Here is a 17,518-nt window from a genome sequence, read left to right on the forward strand (position 1 = left end):
TTTTTTTTTTTTTTTTTTTTTTTTATAGACAGGGTCTCACTTTGTCACCCAGGCTAGAGTTGCAGTGGCATGATCCTAGCTTACTATAACCTTGAACTCCTGTACTCAAGCAATCTTCTTGCTTCAGCTTTCCAAGTGGCTAGGACTAGAGGTGTAAACCACTATGCCCAGCTAATTTTTTAAAAAAGATTTTGTAGAAATAGGGTCTTGTTATGTTGCCCAGGCTGGTCTCGAACTCCTGGCCTCAAGCAAATTTTCCACCTCAAGCTCCCAAAGCACTAAGACTAAAGGCATAAGCCACCATGCCTGGTCCCCATTTCTTTATGCTTACTCCCTAACACCTGCCACTTAGAGTGTGGTCCTTGGACTAGCAGTAGCAGAATCACCTAAGAACCTGTTAAAATGCAGAATCTCAGGCTCTATCCCAGAGCTCCTAAATCAGAATCTGCATTTTAACAAGATCCCCAGATGATTTATGCAACCAAATCTGAGAAGGATGACCCTAATATACCCACTGTTTGGTTAATCAATAGTCATTGAAGAGGTAACATATGTTAAAAGACCAGAAGCCACTTTAGTAAATGGAAAATTGGGACCACAAAATGGGGACAATTTGGCAATATCTATGAAAATTTGAAATGCATGTTCCTTTTCCACAAAATGCTATTTAAAGGAGGTTTAGTCTGCTTATAAACTCACACATATGTGCAGAGATCTATAAACAAAGTTCAAATTTGTTTGGAATCGCAAATGAGCAACCTAAACATCTATCCACAGGTTCATGAGGCAGGCTTTCAAGAGGAGACAGATGGCACATTCAACTTACAATAATCTGAGGCTGGCTTCATAAAAGGATTATTAGTACAGTTATGGGTTAGGGCATAAGAGGAAGGCATAATGCAGGGGTCTCAAACTTGAGTTTGCATCAGAATCATCTGGAGGACTTGGTAAAACACAGACTGCTGGACTCTACCCTCAGGATGTCTGAATCAGTAGTTGGTCGAGGGTGGGCCTGGAAATGTGCATTCCTAACAAGTTCCCTGGTGATACTGATTTTGCTGATCCTGCAACCGCACTTTGAAAATTATTTGCATAGTGAAATAAGCCAGAACTAGAAAGTGTGGAGGAGATACTCCAGGTCCAATGGGTCAAGGGAAGAGAGAGATTGCTAGAATCCAGAGGAGATGGTCATGTAGAGAAAGCACCTAAGATGTCCTTGCAAGGAGAGAGCCAATGGAATAAATACCCCAATCTCACTCTCCTCCCTCCTCCTATCTCATGTGGGGCTGAACCCAGAGGGACTCTAGGAGGAAAGGTTTGATGATGCAATTCACATAGAGCAGCCTTCTGCAGACAGAGAGCAGGGGATGAAAGGATGGCTGATAGATCTGGAGAAGTGAGAAGAAAATATCTGGTACAACGGTGGACCGGTTGCATGAAACCATGGAGAACTCTGCACTTGCAAGCAAAATAAAGTAGCAGGCTGGGCACGGTGGCTCATGCCTGTAATCCCAGCACTTTGGGAGGCCAAGGTGGGTGGATCATGAGGTCAGGAGTTCAAGACCAGCCTGACCAGGATGTTGAAACCCTGTCTCTACTAAAAAAAAACTACAAAATTAGCCAGGCACAGTGGCAGGCACCTGTAATCCCAGCTACTAGGGAGGCTGAGGCAGGAGAATCACTTGAACCTGGGCAGCAATGAGTTGAGATCATGCCACTGCACTCCAGCCTGGGCGACAGAGTGAGACTCTGTCTCAAAAAAAATAAAAAATAAAGTAGCAATATGCCAAACAATATGTGCTGTAATGTTCCCATTTGTGTGCAAATAATGCAGAATGTCCCTGTAAAGGCACAAGAGGCTATGAACAGTGACTGCCTCTGCATCTGGGGAGCAGACTAGGACACTGGGATTCCCTGAATGGATGAGGCCTGACCATGGATGAGGTCATGGGGTTCTGGGTATACCTGACCTGCGATCCACATAAGGAGTCAGCATCAAGAAACTGCCCAGCAGTGTCCAGCACAGTGAGATCCTAGGATGCTTTGAAAGCCACCATATAGGCCCTGCCCTAAATTCCAATTTAATTGGCCTAAGGTAGGACCCGGGCTGGTAAGTAAGAATATGCCCAGGTGATACTGCACCATGCTGGTCACTTTCACTGGTGAGAACCTTCCACTGATGGTGGCCTGCACATCTGTATGCATTGCACAGCATGCACAGGGATTTTGCTAGGTCCATTCAAACTACTCCAGGCTGCAATGTCCCTTTTTTCAACAGCACCCCAAAACAGGGGCAGGGGCCTTGATACCCCGGCCCCATCCCATAGGAGCAGTGGCAATGGGAAGGAAATGTTCGCTGACTCTTTTCTCTATATAGGATTGGGGCACCAGTGGTAGACTACATTCCTTACAATGATATGAGCATGTTAGGCATTAGTGTTCAGGCTATTACTATTATTAGGGTTAACAATCATTTACCAACAGGTTGCGTGGTGGATTTGAAGACTCAGAAACAGTGACAACTCCAAGTAATTCAGTGCTCAGAGTTCCAGCTGGCGTATGGCCTGGAGAAAAGGCTATAGCTTTTAAAATAATATTGAATGACCTAAAACAGTTTATGATTCTCAAAGCGGGGCCAGGCACAGTGGCTCACACCTGTAATCCCAGCACTTTGGGAGGCTGAGGCGAGCGGATTGTTTGAGCCCAGGAGTCGGACACCAGGCTGGGCAACACGGCAAAACCCTGTCTCTACAAAAAATACAAAATTAGCTGGGTGTGGTAGTGTGTGCCTGTAGCTCCAGCTACTTGGGAGGCTGAGGCAGGAGGATTTGCTTGTGCCTGGGAGGCGGAGGTTGCAGTGAGCCAAGATCACACCATTTTACTCCAGCCCGGGCAACAGAGTGAGACTTTGTCTCAAAAAAAAAAAAAAAAAAAAAAAAAAAAAGCCAAATACAGTAATACAGTCAATAATTATAAAAAGACTTGGTAACATTAAGAATTTTTTTTTAAAGCACCTGATAATGCAGTATTCAAAACAGATCTCACCATTAACAGCATCTACAACAAGTCTGCGTGCACAAATCAGGTATTCTCCCTGCCAGAGTTACATAAAACAACACACACTGCCTCCTCCAGTGTTTCAAAGGCTACATTTCCTTCCCATGGGAGTTTTTCTAAATTTAGAATGCAAAGTTTACCACTCACACAGTTTCAATTAAGATGACATGTGCTTTATGAGAATAACACACAGTCAGCCTCCTGTGAAATCAACCTCTCTTAAAATCAAGATCCCATTTCCATGCAAGTCAGTGAGCAGGACTTCCAAGACACATCAGGAGAGGCATTGTTTCTGGAACATTCATCTTGGGAGAAAAATTCCTCAGGGAGACTTTTTCTACTTTGTCTGCTGTGGAACTCTGCCTGTTAGAGAAGCCAAGCCTCTGTTCTCTAAGAAGAGCAAAGAAATCTTCGACTGGGGGGACCTCTCATGGGCAATATGAGTGAGAGCAGAATTAAAGGCTTGCAGGGACAGTCCAAGTCTTGTTGGAAAGGATGCCTGCTCAGATGGGCCTTTCACAGATATGCAGTATAGTTACTCTAGAATGAATTAACTGTTGATGACAATAATGATAAACAGTCGTGGTTAATATGCATTGAAGGCCTAATATATCCTAGTTAGCATTTAAATATTTCACTCTGTTAAGTTTGCAAGCACAAAATCTTGACAACAATCCCATCATGTAGATACTGTTACTAACTCCATTTTATAGAGGAAGATAAAAAACTTACTAGGCCAGACGCAGTGGCTCATGCCTGTAATTCCAGCACTTTGGGAGGTTGAGGCAGGAGGGTCACTTGGACCCAGAAGTTTGAGACCAGGCTGGGAAACATAAGGAGGCCCCGTCTCTACAAAAAGCTTTAAAAAATTAGCCAGGTGTGGTGGTGCATGCCTGTGGTTCTAGCTACTCGGGAGGCTGAGGTGGGGGCATTGTTTGAGCCCAGGAGGTTGAGGCTGTAGTGAGCCATGATTGCGCCACTGCACTGTAGCCTGGGTGACAGAGCAAGACCCTCTCTCAGAACAAAAACAAAAACAAAAACAGCAATGTACTCAAGCTCACATGGTTGGATGTGGCCAAGTTGGGATTCAAACCCATGGTCTGACTCTAGATCCCAAGCTCTGAACCCCTACACAGCCTGTCTCTCATAGCCAATGTTGACTGAGCACTATGGATGATCTTACCTGAATCCTCCTGGCCACCCAATAAGGAAGGTTTTATGGCCCCCACTTGATAGATAAGGAAACAGGGATGAAAAGTGTCAGGGACTTGCCTAAGGCTACATACCTGCTATAAGGCTGGGCCAGGATGTGGAGCCAGGCACGTCTGAGCAGTGCTTCCTCGCTCCTGATCACTTGATCATACTTCGCCTTTCACATTGCAAAAGACAAACATCTGACTGAGTGACATAAAATGGCTAAGGGCAAGGCAAAAGAGGACAGCAGGAAGTGGTGGCTGGAGGGCCTCAGAGGGACACATCGTATCCTTGAGATCCAGCATAACACCTCGGGGCTGGCTTAGGTGAGTAAGAAGGGTGTGGGAGGGAAGAAACAGAAAGTATTAAGCACATTTACCATCCCAGAGACTCAGGGCCTCCTGTAAAGGCACAGACTTTCTGGAAACTCTGTCACCTGTCCCTCCCCTCCATGGGTCTGATTTTTGGACACCTCCACCTCCTTGCTGTAGTGATTAATTCTGAACCTTAGCATGCAGAGGGCCCATGTGCTCACATCTGAGGGAAGCTAGTTGAGTGTCATGAATGGCGATGGGTCATAGAAGGGGTAGCCTGGGACTGGATGGGAGGAGGGCAGCAAAGTTCTGAGGCCCACAGCACAGGAGTTTAGGAACTGACAGGCGTCAAGTCCGAGGGGTTATCCCAAAACCAGCAAGTTCTTTTTGTTTTTGTCTCTGCTTAGCAGACAAGTTCAAACAAACAAACAACAACAAAAAGAAATAGCCCGATAACTTTAAATATACTGTAAAACTTTTGAACTATATATGAGTTTAAAATCCTCACTCAGCCACTTACTAGCTTTGTGATCTTGATCAAATCACTACATCTCTGTCAGTTTCCTCACCTATGAAACGGTGATAATACTAGTATCTCCTCATGAGGTCATTAGGAAAATAAAATGAATTAATATATGTAAAATGCTTATAACAGTACTCTCTGCCATAGTATTGCTGGCAATTGCTGTTGTTATTATTTTTTAGCAGTGGTTATCACTTGGGTTTTAAAAGACCTTTATATTGAGACTGTGCAGCATTCACATGGCTCCACGTAGTCAACCTCTAGGAAATAAAAATTCTCAATTTTACTGGTTCCCTCGGGTAGGGAATAGGTAGAACTCCAACAAACTACCAGGTATTTTCCATAACCCTTGAATGCAAATAATTATTCCAAAACAAAGCTCTGGCTCCTTATAAATTAGTAGTAATTATGAATCACTTCTAGAAAAAAATGAAAAGATTTAAAAAACAAAAACAAAAAACAAACTACTTTGTGAACTACAAGGTCCTTAAAGGTAAGGAAGCTCTTATACTTATTGCCTGAACAGTTGGGATTGTTTCCTGCCTTCACACCTTTGCATAAATCGGCTCCTCTGCCTTCATCTCTACCTCCATATGCCTAGTGAACTCCTATTTATATGTTAAAATCCAGCTTGGACATCTCCTCTGCTCGTTTGACACTGCACATATTTATATTGTATGCATTCCTCGCTATTATAACTATATGTTGTTCTCCCACTAGATTGGCTCAATTGTCTTTGTATATCATTTAGCACATGGTGTTCATTCTTCTATTCATTAAACGAATATTGATAGAAGGTCTGCTATATGTCAGGTGCCACAGGAGACATTAAGAAAGGATACAACAGCGAGACCAGCATGGTGGAGATCATGGGGAGGGAGATCACCAGACTCTGAATTTCCTGCCTTCTTGCCGAAATAGGGCAGTCTTCCAAAGATATATTCGATGCAGATGTGCTGAGCATAAGTTGAACACATATCCGGCTAAATGTATTCATGTGGGTGCTGCTTAGTAGATAAATACCACCTGTGCCTCACTTCTCTGGAAGGGGGCTCTCAGAAGAAGTTGGTTGGCAGCTTCTCAGCCTTGAAGCCAGCCGTCAGCATGTGTCTGTGGGACTGTGAGGCAGGGGAGCCAGGCCACGGACATTCTCGCATTGCTGCCTCACTGTTCTCCATGAGCTGCTGACTTGAGAACCTGTAGCTGCATTCTGAGAGCTGGAAAATCTGAAAATGCAATGTTAAGTCAACTTGGGACGTGTGTGGGAAAACCAGTCCTGTGTGCAATCTGAGGATGCCCACTGGGGACGAAGCCACGACAACCCCATAGGGCCTGGGCAGTGCAACACATGGAGAAGTTAGCATGGTTTATAAAATGGAGAAAAGTTTATCAAGCAGAATTCTCTTTGGAAGTGACCTGTAGGTGTTTGAGAAAAACACCCAAACAATTTCTTAGGTCAAATGTGGGGCCTGGAGGGAGCCTAATCACAAGTCAAATTAAGCAAGGCAAGAAAAGGGATAGATGTTTACTGTCACAGGTGTGACAGAGTCTGCTAGTTGCCTTCCAATATTTATTCTCCCTTTCTTCCACAGTAAGAGAGCCACCAGGTTTCAGACACGCAGATACCTGCCCAGAATAAAGACTACATTTCCCAGTCTACTTTGTAACTAGGTGTGATCATGTAACTAAGTTCTGGCAAATAGGATGGAAGCAGAAGTAGTGTGTAAAACTTTTGGGATATTCTTAAAGGGAGGGTACATGCCCTTTTTGCTGACTGGAATGTATATGTAATGGCTAGAGCTGCAGCAATCACTTTAGATGATGAGATGATCTTAAAAATAGATGCTAAGCATGAAAGAGTAAGACAGAAGAGGGTCTAGTACTGTGGAGACCACAACTGCCCTGGACTGTTTATTCTCAGACTTACCTAATGTGAGGCAGAAATAAACTCCTTTAGATCACTGCTATTATTTTTTTCTATTATAGCTAAAACTAATGTTTTATTGTATTTACATATTTATTATTTTTCTCTTATAGCTAAAACTAATGTTAATAGGAAATAGGAACAAGGGAGTGAAGCGAGGGCTGAACCAGTGAAGGGACCTATTGCCAATCGCTTGTTAAAGCCACCTCTGGTGGTGTTTTGGACATGCTACCCAAAAATATGGGACTTTTAGCATATGAGCGTATTAAATATTTTCAGCAAAAGGGATCTGACAGAGCATATGCAGGAAGGTCTCCCCACCTGTATGATTCTGTTCTCATGCTGCTAATAAAGACATACCCGAGACTGGGTAATTTATAAAGGAAAGAGGCTTAACTGACTCACAGTTACACATGGTTGGGGAGGCCTCACAACCATGATGGAAGGCGAAGGGGAAGCAAGACACATCTTACATGGCAGCAGGCAAGAGACAGTGTGTGCAGGGGAACTCCCCTTTATAAAATCATCAGATGGGCTGGGTGCGGTGACTCACGCCTGTAATCCCAGCACTTTGGGAGGCCAAGGCGGGTGGATCACCTGAGGTCAGCAGTTCGAGACCAGCCTGGCCAACATGATAAAACCCCATCTCCACTAAAAATACAAAAATTAGCCAGGCATGGTGACGTGTGCCTGTAATCCCAGCTACTTGGGAGGCTGAGGCAGGAGAATTGCTTGAACCTGGAAGGTAGAGGTTGCAGTGAGCCGAGATGGCGCCACTGCACTGCAGCTGGGTGACAAGAGTGAAACTCCATCTCAAAAAAGAAAAAAAAAACATCCTATCTGCTGAGACTTATTCACTATCATGGGAACAGCATGGGAAAGACCCGCCCCCATGATTAAATTACCTCCCACCAGGTCCCTTCCACCACACATGGAAATTATGGAAGCTACACTTCAAATGAGATTTGGGTGGGGACACAGCCAAGCCATATCACCTTTCTCCTGCTCTTCTTCCCTGAAGCAAGTCATCACACCCAGCAAGGATTTTCTGACCCTTCCCTGAAGCAGGTCACACAACCCTCATATGGAGGTGACCTCCCTATACTCAGAGAAGAGGACCATCCTTATCTCTGAAGACACAGGGACAAGAAAAGAATCTGAACAAACAGGCCTTGCTTGCTAAGATTCCCCCAGTTTATCACCATTAGATTGCACTCTTTTGCTCTACCATATTTCTCCATGACTGTCCACTCTTCATCAAACCTGGCATAAAAATACACAGGTTTAATCATTTCTTCAGGTATTCATTTCCTTATGAAGGCTCCAGTGTCACATAAAACTTACATTAAATAAATGTGCACTTCTCTTCTCACTCTGTCTTTTGTTAAGGAGTCCTCAGCTGTGAACCGAGGATGGATGAGATATTCCCCCTTCCACACCTCTCACGATCATCCTAATCTTTGGTAAAGTTAGTCAATTCATGACAAGTTAACTCATGCCATGTGGATTTTTGTGGAAAATGGATTTGAGGAGAGACACAAAGGCAGCATGTGAGGTTGTAGAAGTGGAGAGGCAGAAAAAGCAAGCTCTGGAAGTCCCTGGTAGCCATGGAAAATGGTTTGGAACTCCTAGGCCTTTCCATTTGAATTGAACAAGACTTCTGGGGATTTGAGTTACAAATGCGAGGGCAATGCCTCACAGGGGACACCGGATTAGAGGTCTGGACAGGGAGGCTCCCTCGAAGAAGCTATCTTTTAGCTGAGGCCAGAGGCCCTTGAGGCATTCGCCCAGACCCAACAGGGCTCAGGTCCAGTCCAGTGTAGCTGGAAATGGGCTGGACAGGGCATGAGGGGAGGACTGTGGGACTAAGGGGTGATGTGAATAGAGTTCCTCCAGGTTTCATCAGAAGACTCTAAGAACAGCATTGCCTCCTAGAAAGACAGCCCTGGCTCCAGTACAGAAGTCGGATGAGAGAAAAGCCAGCCGGAAGCAGGGAGGGTCATTACCAAGCCCCTGCCACAAACTGGGCAAGAGGTGATGGTGGCTTCTACCAAGGGATGAGAAGAAGAGGAGCATTTGAGGGAGATCCAGAAGGTGTAGCAAACCCTAGAGGGATGAGGAAGAATGAAGACTCAAGGAAGGCTCCTGAAGGTTCTGCCCTGGCACCAGCAGATAAAGGACATGACATCTTGGAGCACCCCCTCTCTGGATCGGGCCTGGAGCTGGGGTAATGCTGGGGCTCAGGTGGGTGGTCTTCAGCATATCCATGTCAGACCCTTTTTCTCTGTTGCAGCTTCTCCTGGGGCCTCTATTTCCCTTTCTATTCCCCATATCTAAGTGAAAAAAGGGAAAAAAAGGATGAGGAAGAAGAAATATCCCTTAGAATTCTCAAGGAAAAGCCAGCCAGATCCTCTTCTCCACATCGATTTCATCATTGGCCTTCTTTCCCAGCCTTTCACTCACCTGCCACAGGAAACTTCAGGACCTACCCCCCATGGAAGTGCCAATAAATGCCCTGAATATGCATTCTCTTATTTGCCACTACTTTAAAACTGATGTAAAGTGACCAAAGCATTCCTTCTAGTTCCCTCCTCTCTCCAGCTGATACTGTATGCTTTACAAATAAGAAAGCAACAAAGCAGGTTTTGGGAAATAACCCATGAGATTAAACTTTTCCCAACAGGGGAGATGAATACCGACAATGCAACAGATGAGGTTTGATTGATAGGTAGGTAACTTGGGTTGCAGGGATAAAAAGTCTGGGCAAATATAAATCTTAAATTTAAATGTACATTACCCAGATTTTAAATAATGATCGCCTTTCCTTTGGGCTCATTAAATCTGAAGCCAAGGAGGGAGGCCAGGGAGAAAACAAAGCATAAATCTATCAATTAGCTTTATAATGTAGAAAGGAGTTGAAACCCCCAAAAGGTAGCAGGAACAGCTTTTAAATCCTGCCTTTTCTCTGCCCCTGTCTACCTCTCACAGCCACCCTAATTAACTGCAGCATAAGTGTCAAACTATGGAATCACAGCCAAGATGCAGTAGGAGCCTGAACTGCTGAGTTCAAAGGGAGCTCATTTGTTTATGACTATTATGTAATGACTGAGTCAATCACACTGAACATCCTGTGGGAGACCTTGTTTCCATTAATAAAAACCTTGTTTTCTTCAAAGTGAAATGCAAGTACAGATTAATACATTGAAAAATGAGTAGAAACAGGTTCATTTACTAAAGAATTTCAGTGGCTAAAAGCTAGGATTTCCTAGTGTTAAGGGCAAGCATGGGGAGGTTGAGTTCCACCTTGAGTCACTCACTCACCAAGAAAAAAATAACTCAGGTAAAGGTCATACACAAGACAAATTTTACTCAATTGGGAAGGTTTAAAATGTGCATTTCTTATTCACTGGGGAATGTAAACTTATATTAAATGTGTACATATTCATTTTCCCAAGTAGGGAATTGAAGACTTAAGAGGGAGGTGGTAGTGTTTTCATGTCTTACTATAATGGAAGGTCATAGTTTTGGAAGACTATGGAACAAATGGGAAGTTGGTAGCTGGCTACCGAAGGAGGGCTGATACATCAGGGTTCTGTGACTTCTCTGAAAATAGCATCCATCTCCCAAAACTGGGAAAATCATGGCAGAGGAATTTCTGATTAGGGGGTTTATGCTTAAACTTTAGAAGGGAAAGTGTCTAGGTGAGATGATGAGGTGAGAGAGATGATACTGAGGGACAATGAGTGTGTTGCAGGTAAAAGCACCAAAGCCCTATCTTTCCCATGAAAAACTCAGGGCAAGAAAATTGGGTATGCGTCATATAGCTTAAAGGACCTGCAAACCAAGACACAGACTGTGGGTAGCACGGCTACCTTGAACTGTGAGCCTTGATGGTGAGCATCTTTTCACTGGCATCACCAAGAATGATAGTTGAAACTCATTGTTACCAATCAGGGGGAGAAAAGAGTATACCTTCTCTAAACTAACAGGCAATACACAGTACTGGATTACCAGCAACTCGGAACTGGAACCCAGTCTTCTCATCTATTTGGCCACCCACTGCCTTTCTAATCTGACAGGCAAAGGGTACAGTCTGCCATGAAGGTTCTAGAGAGGGAAACAATATATATCCTACCTATGGTGATTGGTCTGATGGAAGTCACACCCTAATGGGAAACAAGATCTAAGCCAGAGTGGACTGTCTAAACCACAATGGGATATACAAGCATGGAGTGGAGCCAAAACAAATCGCAAAGTCAGAGGTCCTAATGCAGAAGGCTGGACAACTAGGATGGTGGGGAGAGGCATGAGATTGAAGGACTTCCCAAGATAAAGCAGAACTGACCAGGATGGCTTGTTATAGATTCATATTTGGGGAGTTTAGGGGTTTGTGCAGGGTGCATCAAAAAGCACTGGCATGCAATAAACATATCTTGCACAGGAACATATGACAGATAATTGAATAGTTTATGATTTGAATTATGTAAAGACATGATCCTGATGGTAGAAGGATGGTAAAGAGCAGACAAATGAGGCTAAAAGATGAAGGTGAATGAACTCAGCATAGCTAGAAAGACAGCTGATGGGGAGTTAAGAGACTTGGAGTCAATGAGGGTAATAACACTCGAACACTCGTAAGAAATCAGGTACTCCCTGGTCCTAAAGGGTGAGGACAAGAGGTCAGTCAATAGACAGATCTTTGTGAACCTAGAAGTTCCCTAGGCTGACCCAGGAGTTATGTGGTTAGGGAACTTGAGCAGAGGACAAAACAGTTCCCAGCTTGCTCCATTTCCTTTCTTCCTCTGAGCAAGAAGCAGGTTAGTAGAACTGACAACTGTAAATGTCAGAGACCCAGAATGTATTGATTAATCAGGCATTTGGCAAAGTCTTTCAGGAAATTCTTGTGGACAAGAAGGAGAAATGCAGACCAGATGACGGTATAATTTGGGCCACTCATAGTTGGCTGAAACATGTTCTCAAAGATAGCTGCTGGAAGGGGGCAGGGAGGTGACCTGGGTCTGCCAAATGGCTCTGTCACGGGTCCTATTCTACTCCTCATTACCATATGTGACTTGGATACAAAGACAGACGGAATGCTAATCAAAACTGCAGATGACACAACGCTGGGAGAAATAACTAATATGATGAAGTCAAGATTAAGAGTTAGCAAATATCAGAATGACTTCAATGGGCTGGAACAATGAGCTGGACCAACGAGAAGGAATTGGATGGAGGTGAATGTGAAGTCTTTCATTTAGGTTCAAAAAACCAACTACATGAACATAGGATTGGGAAGTCATGAACTGACAATTCCCTTCAACAAAAACTGATGATTTTAGTTGATCACAGCTAAAAATAATTCAATAGTTTCACATGTCTGCAAAAACAGCTAATGTAATCTTTGGTTATATCAATAGAAACATAACATCCAAATCAACTGGAAGAAACAATCCCACTCAACTCTGTCCTGTTAAGACATCCGGACTGGCATGGTACCCTGCCAACAGACAACATTCAGCAAATACTTGTCACACAAATGAATGGATACCACATTTTCAGATGGACCTTGAAACTAAGAGAGTTAGTTTGGAGACTATTCTTTAAAGAGAAGGCTGAACAAACATGGAATGTTTAGCCTGGAAGAAACTAAGGAGACCCACATGAGATGGGTTTTCAAATATTTGAAGAAATTTCACATTTGTTTTTACTCCAGAGAGAATAAAAATTAAAGGTCAACGGTCAGAAGATAAGCAGAGATACAACTTGGCTCCAGTAGAACATGAGAACTGTTTGAAAATCAAAGGTAGTGGTGGCATGTGTTTTATCATGAATATATTAAAGTAGAAGTGGGATGATCATCTTTCATGTCTTTAGTGTTTCAGAATATATATCTGCATACATTGAGAGTTAGGCCTGGGCTGGGCACGGTGGCTCATGCCTATAATCCCAACACTTTGGGAGGTGCAGGAGGATCACTTGAGCCCAGGAGTTTGAGACCAGCCTGGGAAACACAGGAAGACCTCATCTCTACAAGAAAAAAAAATTAGCCAGATGTGGTCGTGCTTGCTTGTAATCCTAGCTACTTGAGAGGCTGAGGTGAGGATCACTTGAACCTGAGAGTTCAAGGCTGCAGCCAGCCATGATCACATCACTGTACTCCAGCCTGGGTGACAGAGTGAGGGCCTGTCTCAAAAAGAAAATGATCAGAACTAAGTTTAGAGAAGAGTTATATATTTTTAAAGATAATATGAAAAAGAAAAAAGAAAGTTAGCCCTGGAGGATCTGTTAGATTTCTTCCAACTGTAAGGTTATAAGAAAGATGATTCTACGATGCTTCTGGTCTTGTTCCTTCAGCTCTGAAGAAGCTTCCAACTCACGGGAGCTGGCTCGCCAACATACAAAGCTTCATGCCAGGCAATCTTGGCCATGTATTTCAAGCAGCAGCTAACAAAAGAACCTGGCCTGCATTCCAGGATGGCAACCCATGAATGGTAACTTTGTGAAAGGAGGTTCACTTTTGATCTATTTGTTTAACTTTTCTCAATGCAGACACTAGGCTAGAAGAAAAAAAAAAAAAAAAAAAAAAAAGAACCCTGGACAGTGCCCATATGGCTGGAAGAAAATCCTGCTTGGAAATTATGATCAAAAGTGGACTTTAACCTTGACTTTTCTGGACTGTATTTTTGTTTCTTAACAAACATCATATTAAATATGTTTGGAAAGGAATAATGCTTTTCAAGGACTACATATATTTTGACACTGTTTGGTAGTCATATTTAATACTAATGGACCCTATAAATCCCAACAGGATCTATTTGCTTCTTTATTTGAAAGAACACTATGGAAATTTCCTACTAGAGGAGACTGAAAGTGCTGAAGGGCCATCGAGGGTGTGCTGGCTCAGCTCTAGACAGCGACTGGTGTTCATGCCATTCTATAAGTCCCTCACACACCGAATAATGCTGACTTTGTAACCAATAAGATTGCAGAAATGACAGCGTTTGACTTCTGGACTAGGTTATAAAATATATTGGAGCTTCTACCTTGCACTTTCTTACATCACCTGGGGAAGTCAGTGCCATATTGTGAAGACACTCAAACAGCTCTATAGAGGTGGATGTGGCAGGGATCTGAGACCGCCTACCAACAGCCAGTACCAATTAACTAAGCACATGAGAGAGACATCTTGCAAACAAATCTTCCAGCCCCAGTCAAGCCTTCAGATGATGGCAGACTCAGCTAACATCTTGACGACAACCTCATGGGAGGCCCTAAGCCAGAACCACACAGTTAACCTGCTCCTGAATTCTAGACTCACAGAAACTTTGTGGGATGATAAATGTTTATTATTTGATAATAAATACGATAAATATTATTGCTACCTTTGGGAATAATTTGTTATGTAGCAATAGGTAATGAATATGGGGGGTTAATATAGAGCTACCATGAGTAAAACTCAGTTTTTCTCTGTAGTGCTTAAATAGGAGGGGGACAACCAGAAGAACCAATATGTATAAACTGGCGACATAGGAAGCCACACAGAAGATACAAGTTTTGTCTTTATAGGACTGCAATGAATGATTAGGCAATGGCCAGACACCAGCAAGGTAAAGTGACCTTGGCATTAAATACAAAATGTAACTATCTTGTATGCAAACAGGTAACGTTCATAATTGTCACAAGGCAGTCTTTTTCTATTTTCACTGAAGAGACAGCTACCAGTTCGTTGAGAGAAAAGTCAAACCCCAGATTCTAAAAGTGTCTGTTGACTTTAAATGGTCCAGGATAAATCAGTTCCCACAGAGTCATGGGCATTACCGTCAGCTTCTGATGTGAGTTCAGGACTCGTGGTATCATAAACCATGCTAGAATGTGCAAATATGTCCACATGCCATCCAGCCCTGACAGGCAGAGGCATAATAAATTCAAGGTGGAATGTACACTGATCCATTAATTTGGGGAGGACAGGCATGGTACTTAAGTGCCTTTTAATATACCATTCAATCTACTCCTGGGGTTATCTGGGACCAATAGCATGCTTAAAATAAAAAAAAAAAAAAAAACAGGCAACTTGTATTTCTTCTCCATCTTGCTTATCTACCTACAGTTTTATGAATGCTGTTAAGTGATTTATTTCTTCTATTAGTGACTCGGCTCAGAACACTGGTCTAGCTTTCAACCTCTTAGCCATTCCCTTAGGGAATCTTTTCAGAATGTGCTCAAGAAAAAGAATTACCACTAGTATTGTGGGCCACAGAAATCAAGGAGATAAAAAGGGGACAGCTCCAGAGAAACATGAAAAAGGGGACTTGGCACTTATTATAGGAGAGACATTAGTATGGCCAGAAGTAGAAAGTCAGAGACAGTCCCAGAGGTAGAGACTGCTGGTAACTTTGGGGCTGCAAAAGGTATGGTTGAATGTAGCAGAGGAGAAGTAGATCCAGGCTGTGTGAGACTGAATACGTAGTCTTTAAGAGAGAACACAATCCAAAAAATTAAATGTATAAAGCTTATCTGCCTAATACCTCATCTCCCTAGAATGTATTAACCCACTCTCTACTCTCTAGTTCAAAGCAGCACACAATGAGCTAATCCTTTACAAAACCAAAATGTTATTCTTAAGTAAGGTTAGTTATTTTATGTAACTTTTAGTTTTATATCTTCACTCCTAAGTTTCTATAGGCATATGAGGGTTCTGGTCATTTTACTTTGTGGTGTTTCTTTTGTATTTTCAAATTAAAAGCAACCTGAAAAAATACCAAGACCTGCTTCAAATATTCTACTTTATGCAAGAGATACAACTATTTGAAGAAAACCTGTCAAATAAATATTTCATTCTACATTAAACTAAGCAAGGTGAGCAAAACCCATGCCAGAGACAGTTCTGGGCCTCTTTGCTGGGTGACCAGCTCAGAGGCATGTTGACCAGACGGAAAACAAGAAAAAACAAAGAAGAGAAGAGAAGAGAAAAAGATAGCTGGGCGCAGTGGCACATGCCTGTAGTCCCAGCTACTCAGGAGGCTGAGGCAAGAGAGTCGCTTGAACCTGAGAGGTAGAGGTTACAGTAGTCGAGACTGCACCACTGCACTCCAGCCTGGGCAACAGAGGGAGACTCTGTCTCAAAAAAAAAAAAAAAAAAAAAAAGAAAATGAAAAAGAAAAGACTGATACTACTCAAGATTCAAAGGGTCAAGCTAGGAATTCACGAGAAAACTGTGTAAAGTATACCTTTCAGGTCCCTAAAATATAATTCCCAACTATCTTCAATCCAAGCTTTAATGATAAATAAAACATAGTTAAGCAGAGAAAGTTCCATCTGAGCATCTAGCAAAGTAAAGAACTTCCGACTGGCCATCCAAAGTGGGTGCCATTGTAAATGAATCACAGAGTCAAGGTTTTTAAAAGGTAAGTAAGTTAAAAAAAAAAATTCTGTGTTAAAGACTACAACCTAAAGTTGCAGAGACCTCACAGAATAAGAATGACCCTCTTTCAGTAACGTAAATGTCTTGCCTGGTTTCTCCAATAACGTCTAAGGATGAATACAGTATTTACCTCACCTTTATTTCCCTTTTAGAAAGTCCTACGCTGTCTTGAGTCTTGATGCACGACAATTACATGATCAGTTAACATTTATATTATGCTTTATAGTTCACGAAGTACTTTTTGTACCTTACTTGTTTTGAGCTTAATAACAACCCCCAGAGGTAGGCATAGTATTTTTACTTGTGAGGAAATAGGTGTTTGGAAGCCAGTGAACATTTATTGAGTTCTTACCAGGTATGTTGGACTCTACCAAGTACTTTATATACATTATCACAGTCCTACTGCAGTCCTGTTGTTTTTTTACATTTATTATCCTAATTCTAGAGATAAGAACACTAAAGTTTAGAAAGGGAAGTATGTTGCCTTTAATAATATTGTTATAAATATAATAAAATACAAACTAAGAAAAAATAGAGCCTTTGGCTCCAAATCCCAGGCTCTTTCCACAGTATAAGAATAGATGTATGAATCATATTTCCATGTATATTTATATCACAAAATCCTTGTTCTAAGCTCATCTGATTTTTGGCAAGTCACCGAATTTCTCTGAACTTCAGTTTTATTATCTGTGAAAGAGAAATACTAACAACAATTATAACAATTAATCCATGGTCATTAAAGAATTAAACAAATGCATATGCATATAAATGTAAATATGCAACGCATATAAATAGATTAAAATAAAATTATATTTTCACAGGATTGTTTCACTTTTAATAATTTATCCCAGGTCTAGAAAAGCCCAGGAATCCTCTGGGAAAGGATTCTGGTGACTGCTAACACCACAGATCCCCTGACTTCATTTCTTCATTCCACACATATGTGCCAGGCATTGTCATGGAACTGGAAATCCAATGGTGAGGAAGATAGACTAAGATTCTTCACTCCTGGGGCCCCCATTCTGGAGAAGAAGACAGGCCATAAACATATAACCAAAGACATACTAAGACCTCAGGTAAGAATA

General features: G+C 42.3%; 1 protein-coding gene and 1 long non-coding RNA gene across 2 annotated transcripts in view; both read right to left on the bottom strand.

The window, feature by feature from the left end:
- Positions 1–4,792, bottom strand: part of LOC108544589 (uncharacterized) — a 27,531-nt gene extending 22,739 nt beyond the window's left edge. The window contains exons 1-2 of the long non-coding RNA XR_001889890.1: positions 4,631–4,792; positions 4,344–4,426 (exon numbers count right to left, since the gene is read on the bottom strand). This is a non-coding gene — a long non-coding RNA (uncharacterized LOC108544589). The remainder of the gene's footprint in view (positions 1–4,343; positions 4,427–4,630) is intronic.
- Positions 1–17,518, bottom strand: part of THSD4 (thrombospondin type 1 domain containing 4) — a 386,571-nt gene that overhangs the window by 322,565 nt on the left and 46,488 nt on the right. The gene's annotated exons all lie outside the window — the stretch shown is intronic.

Source organism: Rhinopithecus bieti, unplaced genomic scaffold, assembly GCF_001698545.2.
Source record: "Rhinopithecus bieti isolate Rb0 unplaced genomic scaffold, ASM169854v2 scaffold_27022, whole genome shotgun sequence".
Lineage (NCBI taxonomy): Eukaryota > Metazoa > Chordata > Mammalia > Primates > Cercopithecidae > Rhinopithecus > Rhinopithecus bieti.